Genomic DNA, 27385 nt, shown 5'->3' with positions numbered 1-27385 from the left:
GATAGATAGATAGATAGATAGATAGATAGATAGATAGATAGATAGATAGATAGATAGATAGATAGATAGATAGATAGATAGATAGATAGATAGATAGATAGATAGATAGATAGATAGATAGATAGATAGATAGATAGATAGGCAGACAGGCTGGCAGGCAGGCAGGCGGACGGACGGATGGATGGATGGATGGATGGATGGATAAGTAAATAAGTTAATAAGTATATAAGTAAATAAATGAATAAGTATATAAGTAAATAAATGAATAAGTATATAAGTTAGTAAATGAATAAGTATATAAGTAAGTAAATAAATAAATAATTATATAAGTAAGTAAATAAATAAGTATATAAGTAAGTAAATAAATAAATAAGTATATAAATAAGTAAATAACTAAATAAGTACATAAGTAAATAAATAAATAAGTATATAAGTAAGTAAATAAGTATATAAGGAAGTAAATAAGTAAATAAAAATAATTACCGTATATATAAATATTTTCAACTGCGAAGCAGAGGAGAGGAGAGGATGTTTTATTTTCGCTGGCAGAATTAAGGCCATAAGGCCTTCTCCTCCACTCAACCAACCTTAAACAATACAATAGTGACATATATACATATTTAAATTATGAATATTTACAATACACTTAAAGGATTCTCCAGCAGTATTCTTCAGTTAAGTTTTAACGACTAGTACACGTTTATTTAAATTGAGATACAACCTATAAGAAAAAGTGATAACTTAATTTATTAGCTAATGCAATTCAATTCACTCTTTATCTACTATGTAAAGAATTTTAGGTAATTAGGTTGAGATAGCTAGTTGGTTAAAATGATGAGAATTAATTTAATAGAAGTGTACTAGAACTATATTATAGTTAGCAAAAGATAAATGTAATATATATTGATATAATGAGAATATTAATGTTATGAGATTTTGCCATTAGAGGTTTTGTATTCTATTTAGAGAAATTAATGATAATAATAAGAATGGACAGATGTTAGTTTCATTATAAGTAGGCCTAACAAATGTTAATCACTAATTAATCTGTTAAGCAAGAATTTATGTAATTTTGACCTAAATGAAGTTATTGTCCAACAACCCCTTACATCTGAATAATTTCAAGGAAAAATTGTTCCGAAGCCGGGTATCGATCCAGAGACCCTTCGCTTAGCTCGCGAACGCTCTACCGACTGAGCTGCCCAGGAACTATACACGACACCGTCACAATTTTTTCTTTTATATCCACACAACTCAAATGAGCTGACAAGACGCCAGAACTCAACTATGAGTGCACACAATACTGTGTGACTTAATTTGTGGTTTTCTGTTAACATACCTCCAGTAACGAATGTATTATACAAATCTGGCTTTAGGTAGTAGCTCTCTGTAAAGCAGGTTTGAATAATTTCAAGGAAAACAGAAAAACGTTAACAGAAAGCCACAAATTAAGTCACACAGTATTGTGTGCACTCATAGTTGAGTCCTGGCGTCTTGTCAGCTCATTTGAGTTGTGTGGATATACTTACTTACTTACTTACAAATGGCTTTTAAGGAACCCGCAGGTTCATTGCCGCCCTCACATAAGCCCGCCATCGGTCCCTATCTTGTGCAAGATTAATCCAGTCTCTATCATCATATCCCACCTCCCTCAAATCCATTTTAATATTATCTTCCCATCTACGTCTCGGCCTCCCCAAAGGTCTTTTTCCCTCCGGTCTCCCAACTAACACTCTATATGCATTTCTTGATTCGCCCTTACGTGCTACATGCCCTGCCCATTTCAAACGTCTGGATTTAATGTTCCTAATTATGTCAGGTGAAGAATACAATGCGTGCAGTTCTGTGTTGTGTAACTTTCTCCATTCTCCTGTAACTTCATCCCTCTTAGCCCCAAATATTTTCCTAAGCACCTTATTCTCAAACACCCTTAACCTATGTTCCTCTCTCAGAGTGAGAGTCAGAGAGTTGTGTGGATATAAAAAGAAAAATTGTGACGGTGTCGTGTATAGTTCCTGGGGTAGCTCAGTCGGTAGAGCGTTCGCGCGCTAAGCGAAAGGTCCCGGGATCGATACCCGGCTCCGGAACAATTTTTCCTTGAAATTATTCAAACCTGCTTTACAGGGAGCTATTACCTGAAAGCCAGATTTGTATAACCCCTTACATCATTCGGAAGCGAATTACAATTTCTAGCAACTGAAACTGATAGGATGATGAATATAAAGAGGTCTTGTGGTAAGGTATAAAGAGTATATTGTTATGAGGAGAGGAGAGGAGAGGAGAGGAGAGGAGAGGAGAGGAGAGGAGAGGAGAGGAGAGGAGAGGAGAGGAGAGGAGAGGAGAGGAGAGGAGAGGAGAGGAGAGGAGAGGAGAGGAGAGGAGAGGAGAGGAGAGGAGAGGAGAGGAGAGGAGAGGAGGAAGGAAAGAAGAAAAAAAGAGTACCCAAAAAGAAGAAATTATCGAAAAAGTATCCTGTTCATTTCCCAAAATTATCGATCGCTCAACCACAGTTAACGACTGAAAGTGTAGAAGTGGGGCCACGAGTTAATTTTCTAGTGAATCGCCAAGTGGAGACTATTTTAAAAAGCAATTAAATCATTGATTCAGAATCCACATCTCTTTGACCTGAACTTGCAACTTCTAAATATGGCAATGATTGCAGATTTTTCCCACCATTCCGGCATCCTACTTAATGTTCCAGAACCCGATATGCTATTGCTCGCACTGTAGCCGGGAATTGTAATTTATACTCCTAAGAAGTATGTAGGCCAATTATGACATATTTAACATTCATTCTACTAATTATATGAAATGAATTTCACATTTAACAATTGCTTTTATGGCGCGGTATTTGAGAACTGTAAAACAAAAAGAAATAAAAGTTTTAATTACGTTTGACCATGCTCAGTGCAACGCACGGCATATAAAGTTTATGACAGCTGAAAATGTTATATCGAAAATGCAGATGGTTTTCATTGCAGTTCAACAAAACACAGTATCACGCTCACTTGCGGACGGGAGGTCTCGAGGCTTTTACTGCTACCAAAGCACCTGACACCACGTTTTATTCTTGATGCTCATCTCGTTTATGGATCTGTTTTAATTGCACTCGCAGAACGTACCGGGTATTCAGTGGCATCAATCACTGAAATAAATTAGTTATTATTATAAAAAAATTATATAAAAGATTTTATAGCTTTCTTTTTGTGCAGAAATTAATTCCATAAAACATTGTTACATGTTAATTCAGTTGATCGGTATCGACAGTTCTATAAAATTCAATATGACTATTATAATTTGCTTATCGCTATAATATCTGTATATTGATTTATAGTTTATTTTATATGATTAACCTTTATTGAATTTTATGACTTGTATAAATGAGTCTTGCGTGTTCACCTATCAGACAAGTTGGAATCGATGTCGGCGGTCTTTTTCGAAGAAAAGATTATTACAACTTTATTAAGGTTATATGGCTATAAATTATTTAATTTTTCAGAATAAATATTACACAGTTGGCAGAACACTGGCTTACGACTACCTGAGACCCGAGTTCAGCTCACGGCGATGGAAGAGTTCTATTTGTGGTGTACAAAGCCAAGATTTTGAGGATTTAGCTCAGAGTCCTCCTACGTTTCCCACAAACATTCTTCGCAATTATTCTTCATTTATTATCATTTCCTTCTAAAAATAGGGCACCTCTTGTGATTGCTTGACGTTAAAGCAGCCGTCAGCTACAAGAGATGTTCCTCGCGATTTGTCAGAAGATTGATAGTGGTGAGTTCTATGCGATAAATAGTTATTTTAAGAGTCACAGAAGGCGTCTAGATTCCTGGTTGTTCTGGGGATATGACGACTAGCACATAGAGGCCTATTATCTAGAAGGAAAGCATATCACTACCAGAGGTATAATATGTGGGTCTTAAGACTGAAGAGGAATTTTTAGTGTCGCAGATGTTGGGGACCAGCTTAGCTGGGCGGCACAGTTGGCAAGCATGTCATTTCATCACGAATGCACGAAAAGCTTCTATGAGATAAAATGTTTAGAGATGCTCCATGTCTTGCTCTTTTCCTGGATAGGGTCATTGTCTATTTCGTCCTCATTTTTGAGTAGATAATTGGTCACATCAGGTACTTGTTGATCTATCTTCCAAAACTCGTTTTCTACAAAAGCGTAATTTTAAAACTTACCATATTCACAACAGAACCAAGATGGGGATCCATCCTTCGAAGATTTAATGACACCATCAGTTTCAGTTTGAAAGGAGATATGAATTTTAATATCAGGTTATTGTCAGTGTAAAAGAGCGATGAATATTTAATATTGTCATAATTTTAGGTTTACGAAAGTGATAAATCTTTAATATTACCATTATTGTCAGTGTAAAAGAGAGATACGTATTTAATATTACCACCAGTTTCAGTTTAAAAGAAATTATGAATGTTTAGAGCACAATTATTGTAAGTGCAAACAGAACTTGGATATTTAATATTACCATAATTTTAGGTTTAAAAGGAACAATGAATTTTTAACAATACCATTATTATCAGTGTAAGAAAAAAGATAGTACTTAATATTATTACTCGTTTCGATTTAAAAGGAATGATGAATTTTAACAGCACTGTTATTGTAAGTGCAAACAGAGCGCTGGATATTTAATATTAACCATGATTTTAGGCTTAAAAGAAGTGATAAATCTTTAACATTACCCTTATTGTCAGTGTGAAAAGAAAGATGGATATTTAATATAACCATTATTTTCAGTTTAAAAGGAACTATTAATTTTTACAACACTATTGTTGTCAGTGTAAGAAGAGAAATTGGTAATAATATTACTACCGCTTTTAGTTTAATAGGAGCGATGAACTTTTAACATCACCATTTTTGTTAGAGTTAAAAGAGCTATGGGTATTTAATATTATGAACATTTTTAGTCCGAAATGAGCGATTAATTTTAACTTTACTATTATTGTCATTATAGAAAGAACATTGGTATTTAATGTTACCACCAAATTCTGGTGTAAAAGTAGAGATTAATTTTAACATTACCATTACTGTCAATGTAAATAAAGACACGGATATTTAATACTACCACACTTTTAGTTGAAATGGAGCTGTTGCCAGTGCATAAAGCACCATGGATATTTAATATTATCACACATTTAGTTTAATTGGAGCTGTTGTTAGTGTACAATGAGCCATGGATATTTAATACTACCACACTTTTAGTTGAAATGGAGCTATTGCCAGTGCATAAAGCACCATGGATATTTAATATTATCACACTTTTAGTTTAATTGGAGCTGTTGTTAGTGTACAATGAGCCATGGATATTTAATACTACCACACTTTTAGTTTAAATGGAGCTGTTCCAGTGCATAAAGAACCATGGATATTTAATATTATCACACTTTTAGTTTAATTGGAGCTGTTGTTAGTGTACAATGAGCCATGGATATTTAATACTACCACACTTTTAGTTTAAATGGAGCTGTTGCCAGTGCATAAAGAACCATGGATATTTAATATTATCACACTTTTAGTTTAATTGGAGCTGTTGTTAGTGTACAATGAGCCATGGATATTTAATACTACCACACTTTTAGTTTAATTGGAGCTGTTGTCAGTGCATAAAGAACCATGGATATTTAATATTATCACACTTTTAGTTTAATTGGAGCTGTTGTTAGTGTACAATGAGCTATGGATATTTAATACTACCACAATTTTAGTTTAAATGGAGCTGTTGCCATTGCATAAATAACCATAGATATTTAATATTATCACACTTTTAGTTTAATTGGAGCTGTTGTTAGTGTACAATGAGCCATGGATATTTAATACTACCACACTTTTAGTTTAAATGGAGCTGTTGCCATGCATAAAGAACCATGGATATTTAATATTATCACACTTTTAGATTAATTGGAGCTGTTGGTAGTGTACAATGAGCCATGGATATTTAATACTACCACACTTTTAGTTTAATTGGAGCTGTTGCCAGTGCATAAAGAACTATGGATATTTAATATTATCACACTTTTAGTTTAATTGGAGCTGTTGTTAGTGTACAATGAGCCATGGATATTTAATACTACCATACTTTTAGTTTTATTTGGAGCTGTTGCCAGTGCATAAAGAACCATGGATACTTGATATTATCATACTTTTAATTTAATTGGAGCTGTTGTTAGTGTACAATGAGCCATGGATATTTAATACTACCACACTTTTAGTTTAATTGGAGCTGTTGCCAGTGCATAAAGAACCATGGATATTTAATATTATCACACTTTTAGTTTAATTGGAGCTGTTGTTAGTGTACAATGAGCCATGGATATTTAATACTACCACACTTTTAGTTTAAATGGAGCTGTTGCCAGTGCATAAAGAACCATGGATATTTCATATTATCACACTTTTAGTTTAATTGGAGCTGTTGTTAGTGTACAATGAGCCATGGATATTTAATACTACCACACTTTTAGTTTAAATGGAGCTGTTGCCATTGCATAAAGAACCATGGATATTTAATATTATCACACTTTTAGTTTAATTGGAGCTCTTGTTAGTGTACAATGAGCCATGGATATTTAATACTACCACACTTTTAGTTTAATTGGAGCTGTTGCCAGTGCATAAAGAACCATGGATATTTGATATTATCACACTTTTAATTTAATTGGAGCTGTTGTTAGTGTACAATGAGCCATGGAAATTTAATACTACCATACTTTTAGTTTAATTGGAGCTGTTGCCAATGCATAAAGAACCATGGATATTTAATATTATCACACTTTTAGTTTAATTGGAGCTGTTGTTAGTGTACAATGAGCCATGGATATTTAATACTACCACACTTTTAGTTTAAATGGAGCTGTTGCCAGTGCATAAAGAACCATGGATATTTAATATTATCACACTTTTAGATTAATTGGAGCTGTTGGTAGTGTACAATGAGCCATGGATATTTAATACTACCACACTTTTAGTTTAATTGGAGCTGTTGCCAGTGCATAAAGAACCATGGATATTTAATATTATCACACTTTTAGTTTAATTGGAGCTGTTGTTAGTGTACAATGAGCCATGGATATTTAATACTACCATACTTTTAGTTTAATTGGAGCTGTTGCCAGTGCATAAAGAACCATGGATATTTGATATTATCACACTTTTAATTTAATTGGAGCTGTTGTTAGTGTACAATGAGCCATTGAAATTTAATACTACCATACTTTTAGTTTAATTGGAGCTGTTGCCAATGCATAAAGAACCATGGATATTTAATATTATCACACTTTTAGTTTAATTGGAGCTGTTGTTAGTGTACAATGAGCCATGGATATTTAATACTACCACACTTTTAGTTTAAATGGAGCTGTTGCCAGTGCATAAAGAACCATGGATATTTAATATTATCACACTTTTAGTTTAATTGGAGCTGTTGTTAGTGTACAATGAGCCATGGATATTTAATACTACCACACTTTTAGTTTAATTGGAGCTGTTGCCAGTGCATAAAGAACCATGGATATTTAATATTATCACACTTTTAGTTTAATTGGAGCTGTTGTTAGTGTACAATGAGCCATGGATATTTAATACTACCATACTTTTAGTTTAATTGGAGCTGTTGCCAGTGCATAAAGAACCATGGATATTTGATATTATCACACTTTTAATTTAATTGGAGCTGTTGTTAGTGTACAATGAGCCATGGAAATTTAATACTACCATACTTTTAGTTTAATTGGAGCTGTTGCCAATGCATAAAGAACCATGGATATTTAATATTATCACACTTTTAGTTTAATTGGAGCTGTTGTTAGTGTACAATGAGCCATGGATATTTAATACTACCACACTTTTAGTTTAAATGGAGCTGTTGCCAGTGCATAAAGAACCATGGATATTTAATATTATCACACTTTTAGATTAATTGGAGCTGTTGGTAGTGTACAATGAGCCATGGATATTTAATACTACCACACTTTTAGTTTAATTGGAGCTGTTGCCAGTGCATAAAGAACCATGGATATTTAATATTATCACACTTTTAGTTTAATTGGAGCTGTTGTTAGTGTACAATGAGCCATGGATATTTAATACTACCATACTTTTAGTTTAATTGGAGCTGTTGCCAGTGCATAAAGAACCATGGATATTTGATATTATCACACTTTTAATTTAATTGGAGCTGTTGTTAGTGTACAATGAGCCATTGAAATTTAATACTACCATACTTTTAGTTTAATTGGAGCTGTTGCCAATGCATAAAGAACCATGGATATTTAATATTATCACACTTTTAGTTTAATTGGAGCTGTTGTTAGTGTACAATGAGCCATGGATATTTAATACTACCACACTTTTAGTTTAAATGGAGCTGTTGCCAGTGCATAAAGAACCATGGATATTTAATATTATCCCACTTTTAATTTAATTGGAGCTGTTGGTAGTGTACAATGAGCCATGGATATTTAATACTACCACACTTTTAGTTTAAATGGAGCTGTTGCCATTGCATAAAGAACCATGGATATTTAATATTATCACACTTTTAGTTTAATTGGAGCTGTTGTTAGTGTACAATGAGCCATGGATAGTTAATACTACCGCACTTTTAGTTTAAATGGAGCTGTTCCAGTGCATAAAGAACCATGGATATTTAATACTACCACACTTTTAGTTTAATTGGAGCTGTTGTTAGTGTACAATGAGCCATGGATATTTAATACTACCACACTTTTAGTTTAATTGGAGCTGTTGCCTGTGCATAAAGAACCATAGATATTTAATATTATCACACTTTTAGTTTAATTGGAGCTGTTGTTAGTGTACAATGAGCCATGGATATTTAATACTACCACACTTTTACTTTAAATGGAGCTGTTGTCGCTCTATAAAGAACCATGGATATTTAATACTTCTTCTTCTTCTTCTCCTTCTTCTTCTTCTTCTTCTTCTTCTTCTTCTCCTTCTTCTTCTCCTCCTCCTTCTTCTTCTTCTCCTCCTTCTCCTTCTCCTTCTTCTTCTTCTTCTTCTTCTTCTTCTTCTTCAGGTTCTACAACTCTCAGATGAAAGTTTTGGCCTTCTCAACGACTTTCTTCCAAGGATATTTAATACTACCACACTTTTAGTTTAATTGGAGCTGTTATCAGTGTACGAGTATAAAGAACCATGGACATTTAATATTATTGTACCACCACATTTAGTTTAATAGGAGCTACGACTTTCGACTATATTACTATTGTCTTCGTATAGCCTAAAGAGCCATGGATATTTCATATTGCTACCACTTTAATTTTAAAAGGACAGATGAATTTTAACATACTATTAAAGTTAGTTTAAAACAGATATTGTAAATATGTATCATTAAGTCTTACTCATAGACCTATTCTTAGTTTAAAGGGCATGAGAAATATAACTTATGTCATCTCCATCAGTTTTAGATTAGAGAGCACGAATTTTTCAATTCATATCACATTATTATTTTTAAAGGCACAGTGAATAGTGTTCATTGTAAATTTTAGGAGATTCAATGAATAGCCTACTTACTGTTTATATTGCTTTCAGTTTAAACACAATTTAAGTAAAGAATAGGAGGTATAAAATAAAATAAATCTCGATGCAAACGGGAACAGACATCTGTGAACGCCGATGTTCTTCCTCGTTTGTAGAACAAGTTCAATGAAAACGGGTTTGATTCTCGGGAAATGCGTTGTCAATTAAATAGGAATGCAGACTGCAGCGCAATCGGAAGTTGGATATAACTGGATTTAAATTCAGAGTCGTGGTTTTGAAGTCAGTACTCTTTGCTTTCACGAACCGGTCTCTATGGAAACTTGAGCGTTTGTGATCGTGAGCTGTGTAGCACATGAAACAATTACTTAGACGGTCTTTCAGCCTCATGGACGCGGTTAAAATAGACTCATTAAGCAAACGTCTTTGAATTGAACTTGTTTTTTATCTGTATAGGGTTAATCAAAAGTCACTAAAGATTTGAAAGTCGTCTAACTTTGTTAGTAGCTACGTTTATAGAAAAATGATAGTACAGTTTTGTTCATAAAAGATTGAGTTTTATTGAGGTAGACCTATATACCAATTTCTGATAAACGCTACACAGTTGAGTAGCCTTGTAAACTTTATTCATATTCATATTATTCTAAATTTGTCTAATTTCCTACACTTTTCAAAAAGCCATCACTGCATTCACACAGATTTTTACGGACTTTGGTCTACCACAACGTTTGTTACCTGCCACGGAACAAGTGTCTTCAAATTTGTTTACAAGCTTCCACAATAACGACAAATTACAGGATCCATACCTCAACCCATTTAAAGTTCCGAATCTTCTCAATGTACTGTAACAGTCTCTATTACATTCATAATAGCACTGAATAAGATCAAATTGTGTTTTAGAGGCAAAGTAATTCTTTTTTGGTACGAATTGACAAAATTATTGGGGATCATCAGTGTGGTTTTAGGCGTAATAGATCGACAATTGATCCGCTTTTTGTATTCGACAGATATTTGAGGAAAAATGGGAGTAAAAAGGTACAGTACATCAGTTATTCATAGATTTCAAAAATGCATATGACTCGGTTAAGAGAGAAGTTTTATATAATATTCGAATTGAATTTGGTACTCCCAAGAAACTAGTTCGATTAATTTTAAAAAATCCAAAAACTATTAGGGAAAACACGGGAATTTTACTTAAAACTAGTAAAGAGCTAGGTTTGGATGTAAATCCTGAAAAAAATATATATATAATTATGTCTCGTGACCAGAACACAGTACGATATGGAAATATAAAAATTGGAAATTTATCCTGAAGAGGTGATCAAATTCACATATCTTGGAGCAACAATAACAAAATAAATGACACTCGGGAGGAAATTAAACACAGAATAAATATGGGAAAAGTCTCTTATTATTTGGTTGAGAAGCTTTTGTCATCCAGTCTGCTCTCAAAAACCTGAAAGTTAGAATTTATAAAACAGTCATATTACCAGTTGTTCTTTATAGTTATGAAACTTGGACTCTCACTTTGAAAGAGGAACAAAGGCTATGGGTGTTTGAGTATAAGGTACTCAGGAAAATAATTGAGGCTAAGAGGGATGAAGTTACAGGAAATGGGGAAAGTTGCACAACGCAGAACTGCATGCATTGTATTCTTCACCTGACATAATTAGGAACATTAAATCCAGACGTTTGAGATGGACAGGGCATGTAGCACGTATGGGCGAACCCAGGAATGCATATGGAGTGTTGGTTGGGAGGCTGGAGGGAAAAAGACTTTTGTGGAGGCCCGGACATAGATGGGAGGATAATATTAAAATGGATTTGAGGGAGGTGGGATATGATGGTAGAGACTGGATTAATCTTGTTCAGGATAAAGAACGATGGCGGACTTATGTGAAGGAGGCAATGAAACTCCGAGTTCTCTAAAAGCCGCAAGTAAGTAAGTACGAATTTACAAAATAAATAGTAAAGAAATAAATGAATAAATAAATAAATAAGTAAATAAATAAATTAATTAATTAAGAAGTTAGTAATTAAATGAGCAGATAAATAAATAAGTAAATAAACAAATAAATTAATGAATAAATAAATAAATAAACAAGTAAGGAAATATATAAATAAGCAAATAAATAAATAAATAAATAAATAAATAAATAAATAAATAAATAAATAAGTAATACATAAATAAGCAAGCACTCAAATGTATTAAACTTTTTGTTTGAAATATCTAAAAAAAAGACCCCCCCCCCGAAATTAATGTCATTACTTACGTTTCACCGTGTATATGTATTAAACTATTGGCGCAAAATGCCAATGTCTTATCTTAACATCTACTCCTGCCAATTGTGTATTTGAACCAGGTAACTCTGATCGCTGAACTATTTATATGTCTTTAATTATTTCAGTTAAGTTGAGTTGCAGAGTTCTTATTTTAGAATTTTCCAAAGTAGAGTTCTATTTGAACCGCTAAATGCAGAAAGGTGACAAGTCCACTTTTATAAATTTTACAGGAGACACGGAAAACTGTTTTACGCAATATTTCATACCTATTATTATTAATTTTAAGGACTCTCGGTGTTTAAGTATTTATGCTAAAGTAATTTAGGAGCATTTAAAGAATTTACATTCATATATTTTTACAGGGCGAGAGGTTAAAATTATTGGACATGTCATCTTTCTACATTTAACATTATTTACTTCGAACGAAAATAGTTACAGAGCTCATTAATGTATAGCAAATATAAACAAAATCCTGAATATAATTTATTTTCTTTCAATAATGTAGGCTTATGAAATACAACAATGTAGTACAAAGTTTTAATGCAAAATTAAAGCAATAATAATAATGCATTATAAGCCTATGAAATACAGCAATATAGGAAAAAGTAAGTAGTGAAAAATTGAAGCAATAGTAATGTATTATAGTTCTATAAAGTACAACAATATAGAACAAAGTTTGAAATGCAAAATTAAAGCAAAGAAAAGAGACATGTTCGGAATATATCCCCTTTCTGCTTCAAATGGATAATTTTTGCACCTTTAGCTGCCATAATAGTTGCAAAAGAAATCTCTTTTCTCCATAAAAAGTGGCTTTACTCCTGAAGATACCTACTGACTATGAAACTCATTTTCGAAAAAAAAAAAAAAAAAAAAAAAAAAAGAGGGGGGACATATTATCTTTCTGCATTTAGCGATTCATCTATTTTGTCAAACGCTTTCATATATTCTATAAATGCGCTTTTTTTTATTAAATTCTTTGTATTTCAATAATATTCTGAATAATTAATATACTATCAGGAATGTAGGTGTAGTATATTTTTTTTACGAAGACTTGACGCAGTAGCAAAGGATTTTAGGAGCTGAAAAAAGGAAATAAAACTTTATTTTAGAAGGGAACCTAAGAATTATCTTTCGGAAACAGCGAAGAAATGTAAACACTGTAACGGAAAGGCCTCATCACATCCTATGAAATATGTTAATCTTAAAAGTATTTTTGGATACTTCTCAAAACAAGAGGTGGTACCAAATGGTTACAGGTAGTCTTAGACACGCAAGGAACATCTGAATTTATCTTGCATACACTTCCCTTATACATCTGCGTTAAAGACAATTGAATGCACTTATGCATTGTTTTACATTAGAACGGTGAAACTGATGTACAATTACTTTAAATTGCAGACATTAACGGAAGCATTGACACTTTAAGTGACGAGTAATGCAGAATGTTTGATTACATAGATCTCACCATGTTTGCAACTGATTGCACTTTATAGGAACGGTTAATTACCAGCTACAACCTGAATTCAATTGCACATCTAAAGGAACACCTGACGAATTCTGACTGCAGGCCACATCAATTTCGTGTTTGAATTTCAGTCTTAAGTGAAAAATAAGCTATGCACTTTTAGCGCCATTGTTTACGGAAGGTGTAAGACAAAGTGGAAGAGGAAATCCGGAATATGTCAGATTATAATTAGATGAATAAATTGTTCTCCGTTTTGGCTCGATTGGCAGTGTTTCCGGCTACGAAGTAGGCCCGGGTTCGAATCTCATTAAAAAGTGATAGGCCTAAGTATTTCAGTTTCATAAGGACTGAAAGTGTACATTACGTCGTGTTACGCTGTTTTAAGCGGTGATATTGTGTCCTGGACAGAGACAAATATCTTTTACCTAACTTTCAAAATCTTGAAATTAAAGTAGGCAAAAAAAGTTGTTATTCATCTAATAGGACAGACTTGGCTAAATTCGTGATATGATTAATTTCGTGGTATTTCGTTTCAAATTTACCACGAAATTATGCCAGCGACAAATAAACTTTGATATTATAGTTACACATGACGTGAATATGTTAGGAGAAAATCCACAAATGATTACGGAAAACACGAGGATTTTACTGGAAGCAAGTAAAGAAATAGATTTGGAAGTAAATCCTGAAAAGACAAAGTATATGATTATGTCTCGTGACGGAAATATTGTGCGAAATGGCAATATAAAAATTGGAAATTTATCTTTCGAAGAGGTGGAGAAGTTCAAATATCTTGGAGCAACAGTAACAAATATAAATGATACTCAGGAGGAAATTAAACACAGAATAAATATGGGAAATGCCTGTTATTTTTCGGTTGAGAAACTTTTGTCATCCAGTCTGCTGTAAAAAAATTTGAAAGTTAGAATTTATAAAACAATTATGTTACCGGTTGTTCTTTATGGTTGTGAAACTTGGATTCTCACTTGAGAGAGGAACAGAGATTGAGGGTTTTTTGAGAATAAGGTTCTTAGGACAATATTTGGGGCTAAGAGGGGTGAAGTTACAGGAGAATGGAGAAAGTTACACAACACAGAACTGCACGCATTGTATCCTTCACCTGACGTAATTAGGAACATTAAATCCAGACGTTTGAGATGGGCAGGGTTTGTAGCACGTATGGGCGAATCCAGAAATGCATATAGAGTGTTAGTTGGGAGGCCGGAGGGAAAAAGACCTCTAGGGAGGCCGAGACGTAGATGGGAAGATAATATAAAAATGGATTTGAGGGAGGTGGGATATGATGATAGAGACTGGATTAATCTTGCTCAGGATAGGGACCAGTGGCGGGCTTATGTGAGGGCGGCAATGAACCTCCGGGTTCCTTAAAAGCAAGTAAGTAAGGCCTAATTATTTCAGTTTCATAAGGGCTGAATGTGTGCATTACGTCGTGTTACGCTGTTTTAAGCGGTGATATTGTGTCCTGGAGAGAGACAAATATCTTTTACCTGACTTTCAAAATCTTGAAATTAAAGTAGGCAAACAAAGTTGTTATTAATCTAATAGGACAGACTTGGCTAATTTCGTGATATGACTAATTTCGTGGTATTTCGTTTTAAATTTACCACGAAATTATACCAACGACAAGTGTAACTTTGATGTTATAGTTACACTATCTGTGTAGCTGAGTTCTTATAAACACATGATTTTAAACATAGCCATAAGAAATAATGAAGTACATTCATGTCGGGTGACCTCGCTGGATATAGAAAAGCAACCAGGAATAGTATCATCCAGATGGTTGCGGACATCTACACTGACGTAAGGGGGTGCTCCGCCGTACTGCAGCCACATGCTTTCAACTACAGCAAAGGACACGTCTGACATACTCAGACATCCACCACTGTAAAGTATTATTTTATTATTATTGAATTTCCAAGTTTATAGAACCCTATTTTACCCGAAGGTATATTAGGGCTGTAATTAAATCATTCATATTATAGCCTTGTACAAATAGTTACATAAAATGTATACATAATTATATTATAAAATACACATATTACATTAAATGTGTATGACAATAAAAATCATATTTATATTATACAAAGACAAAGATATGAGATAAAATAGATATAATATATAGAAATAGATACACAATATATGAAATGCAGACATATTAACATATTACATACCGTACTTTCCCAGGATATAAAAAAAAAGTGAGCATTTCGTAGAAATGTACATAGGCCTATTACTTTTAAGGACGTATATGCCATAAAATGACATGAAATAGACATGACATACTAGTGCATGTTCAAACATAAGACATAGACATATTATATATACAATACACAGAAAAGATAAATAAAAGGAAAGTTACATAAAGACATATATGATATGAAACACTGATATTATAGCTATTATTATTATTATTATTATTATTATTATTATTATTAATAGTAGTATTTCCTTTTATTGCAGCCTGTTTGGCTCTGTTGCATGTTATATTAATGATAAAAAAAATAGACCCTGAATATATAGAAACAAAATTAACTCATTCATATATCCTTTCTAATTTCATTAACTACAAATTCTCTTACTATCGCAGAAACACATAAACTAGTTATTTATAGTGAATTGTGAATATGTGATATGAATTTCTGAAATTCTCTTGAACAGCATTTCTTTTTAAACATAAAACACAGGGGTTTTTCAAATTGCCCAGAACACGAGATGACATGTGACAGTAATAACAGGCGAGTTCTTTCGAAAATTGGGCAATCAAAGAGGAGGTGATGAACAGTCTGGTCGCTTTCCTCGCATTTACACATGGATTCATTTACATTATTGATTATGAACCGTTTAAAATATGTTTTAAATTTTCCATGGCCTGAAATGAATTGCGTAAGCACGAAATTGGGTATCATGTGTTTACAGTTTAACCTAGAGATTATTGTGCCACTGTAAAGTAACGGTTAGAACGTCTGACCGTGAAACGAGCAGGCCCTGGTTCAAATCTTGGTTGTGACAAGTTACCTGGTTGAGGTTTTTTCCTAGGTTTTCCCTCAATCGAATCAGAACTGCTGTGTAACTTTCGATGTTGGACCTCGGGTTCATTTCACAATCACAATTCCATTCCCCTCTTTCATAATCATCTCCACTTCTTTCCTAGGTTTTGAACTTGCTCCGATATAGAGTCGGCTGCGGGCTGCCACTGGACTTGGACCCTGTGGATATGTGGTCATTCGTTGTTGGTGGTAGTGCTATGCACCGTGGGCTCTCCACTGGGCTCATGATAGGCCCTAACTCGGGTTAAGGGATTAAGGGAGCGCGGAATGTAAAGGGATCATATGGGCCAGGGATCGGCAAAATGTCATTACGATCACTAGCAATAGTGACGCCGCAGGGGAAGCGCAGTAAATTGTCCTTGCTTCACTCCCTCTCTTCCGTCCAACTCGCCTACAATTCCAGTACACAGGCATCTATCAGTGGCGGGTTACCTGATAACATTTAGATTGTTTCTTTCTCAAAACCTTCAACTTCTGTTCGGAAACGTGTGTTTAAGGAAGAATGGGAAGAACAGTATTTGTTGTGCATATGGTGACAATGTAGACGCTTCTTGTGTTCTAAAATTATAATAGGTACTTATAAATCAAACATCTAGCAACATTACGACATGTCATGAGATTATCACGAAATCATAGGTAAGCACAAACATATCAAATGTAATTGTAAACAGAAATATATACAGTAGAAAATAAGTAAAAACATAATTTTCTTTTCGTAGGGCGGCGGACGGGACGAAACAATTAAAACTTAAAAAAAAAAACTAAATTTAAATAATAGTTCCCGTACTAAAATATGATGAAATAATCTATGAGTCAAAGTTGTGCTTTGGAAATCGCAAAATCATTGAAGTTCTACAGGGACATAATTTTATTTTTACTAACATTTTTAATATTAACTTGGCTATACCTCTGGATCAACGCCGTTTGCTATCCCTTCCACGACTAGAGTTCGATTATAGCCTACTGGAGTAATATATATACAAATCACTTTACTAGGTATAGGAGGGAAGAAAAGTAGTTCATCCATTTACGTAAACTAGGAAATATCGCGCTTTTCAGTTTGATCATTTTCATTAGGTTTTTGCTTAATCAAAGTACAGTACAGTATTAACAATGAGTGTTTTTACTCACAAACTGAACTGTCCATGTGGACGTATTCATTATGCAGTGTATATTATACTGTCTACAGCACATTAGCATACAATATAAAGAATGAAGTTAAATTGAAAAATAATCATAATATGGATATTTAAACACATTTTTGAAAATGGTGGCCGTTCATTTCGATACAGGATTCAGTTCTAATGTGCATATTATCGCACTATAGACTATTGTACCTAATCCCAATTACCAGTTTCGTCCTTGTAACTAGTTACTCATGTTGAAATAATTCTGTACCTACTCTATAAAAGAGTACCTTACGTACTGTAAATTCAATCTTCACTTCTGCCCGATCCGAAAAGATAAAATTACTCAGACATGCTATCTACTGTCCGTGCAAGTGGTTATGTCGTAGGGTCGTAGAAAGGGAGGAAATCACGTGACAGTTAATTACTTAACGAGGCCCTTCTATTTAAGTTATTTTGAACAGTTGTAGGCCTATAATATTACGTAGACGTCCAATTCCTAACAGAAATTAATGTTTTCAGAAAAGAGCTAAGACATCCCAGCCACTAGCTGGCGAATAAAAGCTGGTGGGGGAAACCGGAATACTACATAGGCAAATGGACGACAGTACCTGTGCGAAAATAATTTAATATTGAAAGCTCTTTCGTCACTGGAAAATGCGAACATATTTTTGGAACGTACTGTTTACTATGACCGTAAGACTACTATGACCGTATATGCGGTCTTGGATCTGTGTGGAGGACGGTTGAAGTTCATTAGTAGAAGGGGTGGGAGTGAAGTACATTAAAAAACTCAGGTAGAATAAAAATTGAAGTAAAAATAAAATTATGTCCCTGTATAACTTAATGAAAGACAGTTCATTAAAACATGTCTGAATAAAGTTGCTATCATTATTTATCCCCAATAATTTTATGTTTTAACAGTATGAAATTATCCACACGAACAATGCAAAGGAGGATAGCTGAACGAGGAATAAAATCAAAGATGCATAAACAGTGGTCTAATCTCTCACTTTAGGTGGAAACACAGATACTGGTAATGTTAACTCGCGGAGTTACGAAGGATTTCTCTGTATAAGAATATTTGCTCGGTGTCATTGCACTTAAAGGAAATACAACAGGAGAGGAGTTATTCCAAGCATGAAGAAAATATATAGAAGAAATGAATCTGAACATGAAGCAACTTGTATCTGTAGTAACATATAGGACTAGAAATACGACTTTAAAAAAGTCTATTAGGTGGAGTAACGTGTTATTAAGAGAGCTGGAAATAAGTCAGGATATAAAACATTGCCATTGTATAACACACCAGACTGGCTTAGATTTATTTAAAATGCTCTCCATACAAAATAAGTGTAGTCCTATCATAGGTCACCTGCCGGTACCCTACATAGCTGCTATGATTGGCTATGATATATTCAATATATTTCGGAACAATTGTAATATCTAAACAAAGATCGTGACTAGCAGACGAAAATTTACGAGTTGTATTAAGAGTGGCAATTTGTGACGTATTTTCCTAGGTGGTTGTAGCACAGTAAAAATAAAGGTGAAGTAAAATATAATCTGTCCATCTATAAATCAATATTGTGTAGTCTACGTCAGATACTTGTTTTGAGAGTTCGCCACTGGGATCCGAACACTTCGATTAATATTACATCTTGTGTATTGCGGGTTGCGTTTAATGATGTCATCGTGAGTACAAATTTGCCGACGATTGATGAACGAGTAGGTTAAGGGGAAGTTCGGTGGCGGCAGGATCTGCGTACGGGGGAGGGGGAGGCGTTAAGGCATACACACCATTCCATCCCAGGTAGTACAATGGGCCCATCCAAGCGGTCTGAGTGCGAGGACAATCCCCGTTCGTGCCCTCCCCTAAAGGTGGAACAATAGAATTGGACATACTAAAATAAAACTTTTCCACGAACCGCTAATACTGTATGAGTAAATACGGCCATTCAGACTGGCGGTAGGAAATATGGCACATTGAGCTGTAGTCTACAATACAGACCTAGAAATTTACAGAGAAACTGAATTGATCTCCTTAATCTGGCTTGATAGACCACAAATCCGACACGGCGTGGTTCAGTCGGTTAAGGCGCTTGCCTGCCGGTTTGAAGTTGCGTTCGGGCGCGGGTTCGATCCCAGCTTGGGCTGATTACCTGGTTGGGTTTTTTTTCGTAACGTGAATGCAAGGTAATCTATCGCGAATCCTCGGCCTCATCTCACCAAATATCATCTCGCTATCACCAATCTCATCGACGCTAAATAATCTAGTAGTTGATACAGCGTCGTTAAATAACCAACTAACCAACAAATCCGATAGGCCTATCTCAAAATGTTCAGTAGAATATCCTCCATTTCCTGTTCAATCTTTGCACGCTTTTATTGAATTATCCGGTATATAAAGAACGCCGATGATACGACTTTAGAGCCACCGGCGTAGCTCAGTCGGCTAAGGCGCTTGCCTACCGATTCGGAGTTGCGCTCGGGCGCGGGTTCGATTGGGCTGACTACCTGATTGGGTTTTTTCCGAGGTTTTCCTCAACCGTAAGGTGAAATTCAAGTAATCTATGGCGAAACCTCGGCCTCATCTCGCCAAATACAACCTCGCTAACATCAATACCATCGACGCTAAATAACCTAGTAGTTGATTCAGCGTCGTTAAATAACCAACTAAAAAAACCAACACTTTCCCACAATTTTATTTAAAATCGAAGGGTCACGTATATTGACTGAAGTCTGTTAAAATGTTCATCTGTTTTTCAAATACATTTGCATAACGAATTTTACACCACCGAAAAATTTGTCAAATAACGGGTTTGCTTTAGCTGTAATTTAACAGAATATATGAATCCTACTTAATAGCTTATAAAATCAAGAGTTACTGTTAATTAATAGAACATGTTGTAACGCTATATGAAATGGCTTGACACTTGTATAATTAAAAAAAAATATTAAATTAAAAATTTAATGATCATTTTTACTGCATGTTAGTTTCTGACATGATACATTTTATTCTGAAGGCATCGTTGATGTAGAATTAATCTCTTTTCTGTTTACAACATTTAATCACTAGGCCTACTCCTCAGAACGAGGAAGTTTTCTCTGAGCTAAGTACAGACGCTACCTAATTAGAGGAGCTGAGTTGCATACCTGAGAACGCTGTAGTAGAACACTTGACTTGTGTAGTGAACTCCACTTCCGTTTCCGAGCCAGCACAGCTGCAGATAGGATGAACACAACTTCAGTAACGCCCCCTTGGATAGGCCTAAATACTTTGTGAGGTTATGGCGACAAAGTGTTAAGTGAATGGATAGAACAATGGATTTGCTAGGACTCCGGCTTCTAATCTCTGAGTATCTAATTGAAATGTTGGGTGAGAGAGAATGTGAAATTTTCTTGTTTATATTAATCAAATAGTCACTAGTCTAAGGGTAAAGTACTTTTCTCTAAACCGAAGGATTGCGGGTTCAAACCCGGCTGGGGTCGATGGATTTTTCAGGACGTAAAAATCCGGAGCGCAATTACTCTGCAAGGGACTTTAAGCCGTGTGTTCCGTATTGGAGATTTTCGGCATGTTAAAAACCCCCAAGTCTAGATTAGAGACTTTGTTCTTCTCTCTAGCATCCTAGTAATACCTTAGTTCAGCTATTTCCAACCACTTTCTGTCTTTCGTACTCCTTAACGTAGTTTCTACTAAAACTTTACCTCTAGCTCCCACCACATCAATTTTTTTTGTCACACCAGTTACATAAATAATAGAGGGGCCTTGGAATTGAACGGGTTACATCAGCTTCTTGTCTATGGGGATGACGTGAATATGTTAGGAGAAAATCCACAAACGATTAGAGAAAACACAGAAATTTTACTTGAAGCAAGTAAAGCGATATGTTTGGAAGTAAATCCCGAAAAGACTAAGTATATAATTATGTCCAGAGACCAGAATATTGTCCGAAATGGAAATATAAAAATTGGAGAATTATCCTTCGAAGAGGTGGAAAAATTCAAATACCTGAGAGCAACAGTAACAAATATAAATGAACTCAGGAGGAAATTAAACACAGAATCATTATGGGAAATGCGTGTTATTTTTCGTTTGAGAAGCTTTTATCATCCAGTATGCTGTCAAAAATCTGAAAGTTAGAATTTATAAAACAGTTATATTACCGGTTGTTCTGTATGGTTGGACTCTCACTTCGAGAGAGGAACAGAGACTAAGGGATCAATGGTGTTTGAGAGTAAGGTTCTTAGAAAAATATTTGGGGCTAAGAGGGATGAAGTTATAGGAGAATGGAGAAAGTTACACAACGCAGAACTGCACGCATTGTATTCTTCACCTGGCATAAGGAACATTAAATCCAGACGTTTCAGATGGGCAGGGCAATAGGGCATGTAGCACGTATGGGCGAATCTAGAAATGCATATGGAGTGCTAGTTGGGAAGCCGGAAGGAAAAAGACTTTTGAGGAGCCCGAGACGTAGATGGGAGGATAATATTAAAATGGATTTGAGGGAGGTGGGATATGATGATAGAGACTGGATTAATCTTGCACAGGATAGGGATCGATGGCGGGCTTATGTGAGGGCGGCAATGAACCTCTGGGTTCCTTAAAAGCCATTTGTAAGTAAGTAAGTAACCAGTTACATAAATATGTAATAAAAAGACTTAGTATATCTAGGTTAGTTTTTCATTTTAAAAGTAATAGAAAAAACTTGACCAAACGCAGTAGGCCTATTTATTTTACAAATTTCTGAAAATAATAATATAATGAGTAGCGACGTGCAGACGACAGGATATTGCATGTTGCAAGGTAACAAGATGTAATGTCCGTCATTACCAGTTAGGCTTTGGCGTACCCTGAACAGCCCAACGCGAGCTTTCAAAGGGTATGCGCACCGCAGGTTGGGAACCAATTCCTTAGTTTCATCACAGTCTAGTATATACAGTCACGAAGCTCAATACGTAGTAAATATGCAAAGATTAGATAGTTCTCACCACTAGGATCGCCAATATCGCCTCATTACAGGCAATGCAAAATAGTACCGGCACAGTTTATTGTTTCTAGCACCCTCAAAACTCAAGCTTCGTGACTGTATATAGTAGACTGTGGTTTCATACTGCGTGGCGTTTGAGGCGATGAACCTCCCACTTGTCCTTCTGCCTCCTGTCGGTAAATAAGTGTAACTAAATTTCTTGTAGATATTGAAACCTCCGCTAAGGAGTTACCATGATCCGACTCCAGAATTATGGGTTGAATGAACGATGAAAAGTCATCGATCTGTCTCGATTTTGTAATAATAATAATAATAATAATAATAATAATAATAATAATAATAATAATAATAATAATAATAATAATCCGTTTCGCGTCAGCACTTGCAGCGTTATAGTTCTACTTTTAAATTAAGCAGCACATTTTATTGTAATTTATTTTGTTCCTTCGCCATAGTACTTAATTATTATCAACAGTAATCTCACTAGAGGTTTTGATTTATCTAGAGAAAATCAAAACTCGAGTGGGATTTAATTGACTATTACACGATTAGAAGAAAGTATATAAAGATTATAAGTAACAAAGTACTCCAATACAATAAAATATTAATTGACTTACGAAAATAAACCTGTCTTCAAATGTATTATTGCACCATTACGCTAGATGGCAGTTGTGCCAACAATGGAATCTTCATTGAACTCTGTAGACGGTTACTAGTCAAGAAAGCTTTGTTGATTCAGTTTCATTTTTATTAAGACAGTTGCATTCCACTTCAATTATCCGAATCCCAGTAATCAACGTCACTTGACAGATGATTTTCAATAAATCTTAATATTAAACAATCTCTGATACGTGACTATCCATAATATCATATCGCAGAAGCTATAACATAACCTAACTAATATACACAAGTGTTAGAAAAGTTTTAATTAACGACGACGACATAAAAAATAAACATGAATAATTTTAAAAGGAATAATTATTGAATGTACAATTTTCAAATTTGAATGTGGTTGGTGGTTCAATTGATATTATATTGGACGTGTGCGTAATAGAAGTGGAACTCGTTGATTTAGGCCTACATGGTGTATTCAATCTATTCAGGATTTCCGAATGGTGCTCTTCATTTATTTGTAAATAGGATTTCAGAAGATGCATAGGTATGATCAGTGATTTTTATTAATTCTTGTTCTTCAACGCCAATGCGAGTCATATTTGAAACTGCTGTGCATCGACTGGAGTGGTTTGTAATTATATATATATATATATATATATATATATTTTTTTTTTTTTTGACGTCCAGACCAGCGCAGTTTCAAATGTTGGCAAACAAAGAAACAAATGCTAGGGACGCGATAAAATTAAACAAATGCTAGGGACGCGATAAAATTGTGCGATAAGCAGCCATGATTGGTCGAAATACGTCCTTTCGTACCGTTTTATTGGTCAAAAGTAGTATGACGTAGTAAGAGTGTAATAGTCAGGGAAATCTAATGTTTACTCAGTGTTTCATTATAGGTCTATGTAAGCTTCTTAATCTGCTAGTTAAAGACTTTATACTTAAGTATTATTGGTAATATCACTACTGTTACTATTATTTGCATGCGTATTTCACTTTTGGTAATGTGGAAGGTAAGGCCTCTCGACCCTAACCTCGCTATAATAAATATATAAATAAATATAGAAAGAAGTTAGTAAGCAAGTAAATAAATAAATAAACAGAGAAACAGTTAAAGAGGTAAATAGGTAAACAATTGAATAAATAAGGAAATGAATGAATGAATAAATAAATGAATAAATAAGTGAAAGAATAAATGAGTAAATGAGTAAGTGAATAATAAATAAATAAATGTAGAAAGAAAAAAGTAAATAAATAAATTAACAAAGAAAGAGGTAAAGAGGTAAACAATAGAATGAATAAAGAAATGAAGGAACAAACAAATGAGTAAATAAGTAAAAGAATAAATAAATGAACAAATGAGTAAGTGAATAATAAATAAATAAGTAGATAAAGAAATAAATACATGAATGAATAAGTGAATTATTACACGGATGAGATACATGAGTGAATGAATGAGTGAATGAGTAAATGAATGAATGAATGAATTAATTAATTAATAATACTTTTATTTAAGACATCCAGTCATTTTCTCATGACTTTCTCTAAATAAAGCTTTAAAAGCAGACTATAAGTGAAAGAACATTCTTGTCGTACATGACTATTATTTACTGTCGTTAGACTTCCTAGTGTTTTTCTTTCGTTTATTCTTATTCTTGTATTATAATATAAACTTTATGCTGATTTTATTAGTTGATTGGGAAAGTCTTTGCCTTTCAATACCTAGGATAGTTTTGATCATATTACATAATAATCTATGAACAATAAATTTATTCCTAAATTATAATTATTTCTGTTTTATATAAGTTGCTGCAAAGGAAAAACACAATCTACTGTCGATTTTCCTTTCCTAAATCCATTCCGTTCCTCAAGGAGAAATGTTTCTGCTATAGATCCAATACGACACGAAATAACTTGAGCGTAATATAATTCATTGTTATTGTTTCAATGTATATTTCACTTCTGGTAGTGAGGAAGAGAAGGTTTCACAGCCTTAATTGTACCAGAATAATTAAATAAATTAAATTGTAACTCAGAAATGATATGTCTTCTTTACATGAGGCAGGAAAAACTTAAACTTCAAATTGTGATGTGTATAGAGTCTTACGAAACGTCAAACAGGGCCTGTGTGCCTGGTTCTTAGCACGCATAATGGAACTACATTTATCACGGCAATAAACGAAGAAAATCCTTAATTATTTTGTGTCATAAATTAACTCTGAAATTTAAAGCGTTTTCTCTATTTAGAGGCAATACTATAAAAGCAAATTGCTCAAATATTGTCTTATTTACGAATGTAATTTGATGAAATTTTGATGATTATGCAGACTTTATGAAAGCATTCGAGCCAACATGTGCAGCTTTCCACTAACCTAATTGGCCGGACAGATGTTTTACTCTACTTCAGAGAAGACATGTGTATCGAGTTTATCGTTTATAGTCTTTAACGAGAACAAGGGGGTTACGGACTTTTCCATTGAAGAGAAAAAACTATATTTCTTATTTATACAAAGTTTAAAAATGCATTTCTCTTGAATTTTGATAATAATTGTACTGAAGACTGGCATTTCTTGAATATCTGTAGAACGACGCAGATGTTAAATCTAATAGCTTGAATTATTATTATTACTGTTGCTACTATGATTTTTACTACTGTAACTGCTATTAATAATCACCGGCGTGGTGTAGGTGTTAAAGATTGGGGTTCGTGCCTCAACCCTGCAATCAGACGTGGTTTGAATCCCAGTTCGCTGGTTAAATTCTTGGTATTTTCTGGCGTTTTACTAAAATGTAAAACGGTTTAATATAATCCTATGACAAATGTTCTGATTTGTCACATGAGCCAATTCTAGTAATCTGTATGAAATTAATTTCTCTCTCTTGCTAAAAGTTTATCTGTGGAAGATTGGTCACTTATAATAGAAAACTCTATTAAAATTGTATAGGGTAAAGCTGCCTAATTCCATGACATATTTAACAAAGTCTATATTTATCCCAAAATTGTACTAAAAGTTTTCAAATAACACCTAAATGGCGTTATTTGGACGTTTAGCTACAGTTTTTACAACATTCAGTGTCAACAGTTTCACAAGTTTGATATATAATATATGATTCTTCATTGTTATACAGTGGCTCCTAAATCCGTGACAGGGATCCAAATTCCGTGATAGTGGTTTCCTAATTTCGTGATACTAAAATAATCCTCATTAACTACACAGAAAACTAAGGTATATTCGAAAAAAAAACACTTTAAAGTCATGATATATTGTTGGATGGATTAAGCAAGAAATTACAGCATAGAAAAAGGGCCTAAGTGACAAATTTCATAGAAAATACTTGTGTAATTACAGGAATACATATTACATATTAATATATTATAAACAAAATAAACTGAAAGTTAAATTCAATACAAAATTAGATTTGAATAAATTGAATTATAACACAATTTTTTCTCATTATTTATATTCCTAACAACAGCAGTAATTAAGTTAAATATATGCCCTATTATTTTATTATAATTATAATTGTTGTTTTCTACAACTTATTTCTGTTATTATTTTCACGAACTATTTTCTTTCATAGACATTAATTTTCACAATTTAGCGTTGGCATCGCTGGTCGAGTGAGCCAGGAAGAAGAAGTATGAAAATAAATCAGAAAATGGGAAAGCTCCTGTAGCATTGTTATTGTCTCATAATGTTTAAATAATCATGCACATTGATTCAGCTGACTATAATCTACAGCAATATATCATTTTTATAATGCTATATTAATTCTTAACTCAAATATGAAATGTTTCTTCAGGAGCGATCACAAGGGAAAGAAAAACTTGCTGGTCAACCACCTTTCTCTGAACAAAAGCTTCTGCAGTCGACTGCTTCTATTCAAAAGGCGGGTAGTCAATAGAACTGAGAAGAAGACATCAGCTGGCATCTGTTAGGTATTTCAAAAACTTAAAAGTCAGAGACAACAACACCATAGCAGTAAATTGAAATTTTATCACGGGATAAGGGATATCACGGAATTAGGCACCTTTACCCTACAGTTTGGTGAAATATCACGTTAGACAAAGACAAAAATTCCACAACTTATTACATAATAATCAAAATCCTTAGATGACGAATAAATTTATGAAAGCACTGTTGTGAATTTGAACGATTTCCTATTTTCTCCAATAGATACTCATACGACTTCAGCCTTATCTAAAGTTTTAAAATTTGTCATAGCTGTCACCATATTACTATTAGAATATATTCTCAGTTCTGTAAAGAAATTCAGAAATATTTCTTCCGGAAGAAACT

At 33.9% G+C, this 27385-nt stretch overlaps 1 long non-coding RNA gene and 1 other non-coding gene across 3 annotated transcripts in view; one reads left to right on the top strand and one right to left on the bottom strand.

Moving 5' to 3' along the window:
* LOC138700473 (uncharacterized) overlaps positions 1–27385 on the bottom strand; it is a 263149-nt gene that overhangs the window by 176930 nt on the left and 58834 nt on the right. The gene's annotated exons all lie outside the window — the stretch shown is intronic.
* Positions 2014–2087, top strand: TRNAS-GCU (transfer RNA serine (anticodon GCU)). Its single transcript has one exon. It is a non-coding gene; the product is annotated as a tRNA-Ser (tRNA).

Source organism: Periplaneta americana, chromosome 5 (genome assembly GCF_040183065.1).
Source record: "Periplaneta americana isolate PAMFEO1 chromosome 5, P.americana_PAMFEO1_priV1, whole genome shotgun sequence".
NCBI lineage: Eukaryota > Metazoa > Arthropoda > Insecta > Blattodea > Blattidae > Periplaneta > Periplaneta americana.
Note: the sequence above shows the minus strand (reverse complement) of the source record. Positions and strands in the feature narration are given on the sequence as shown.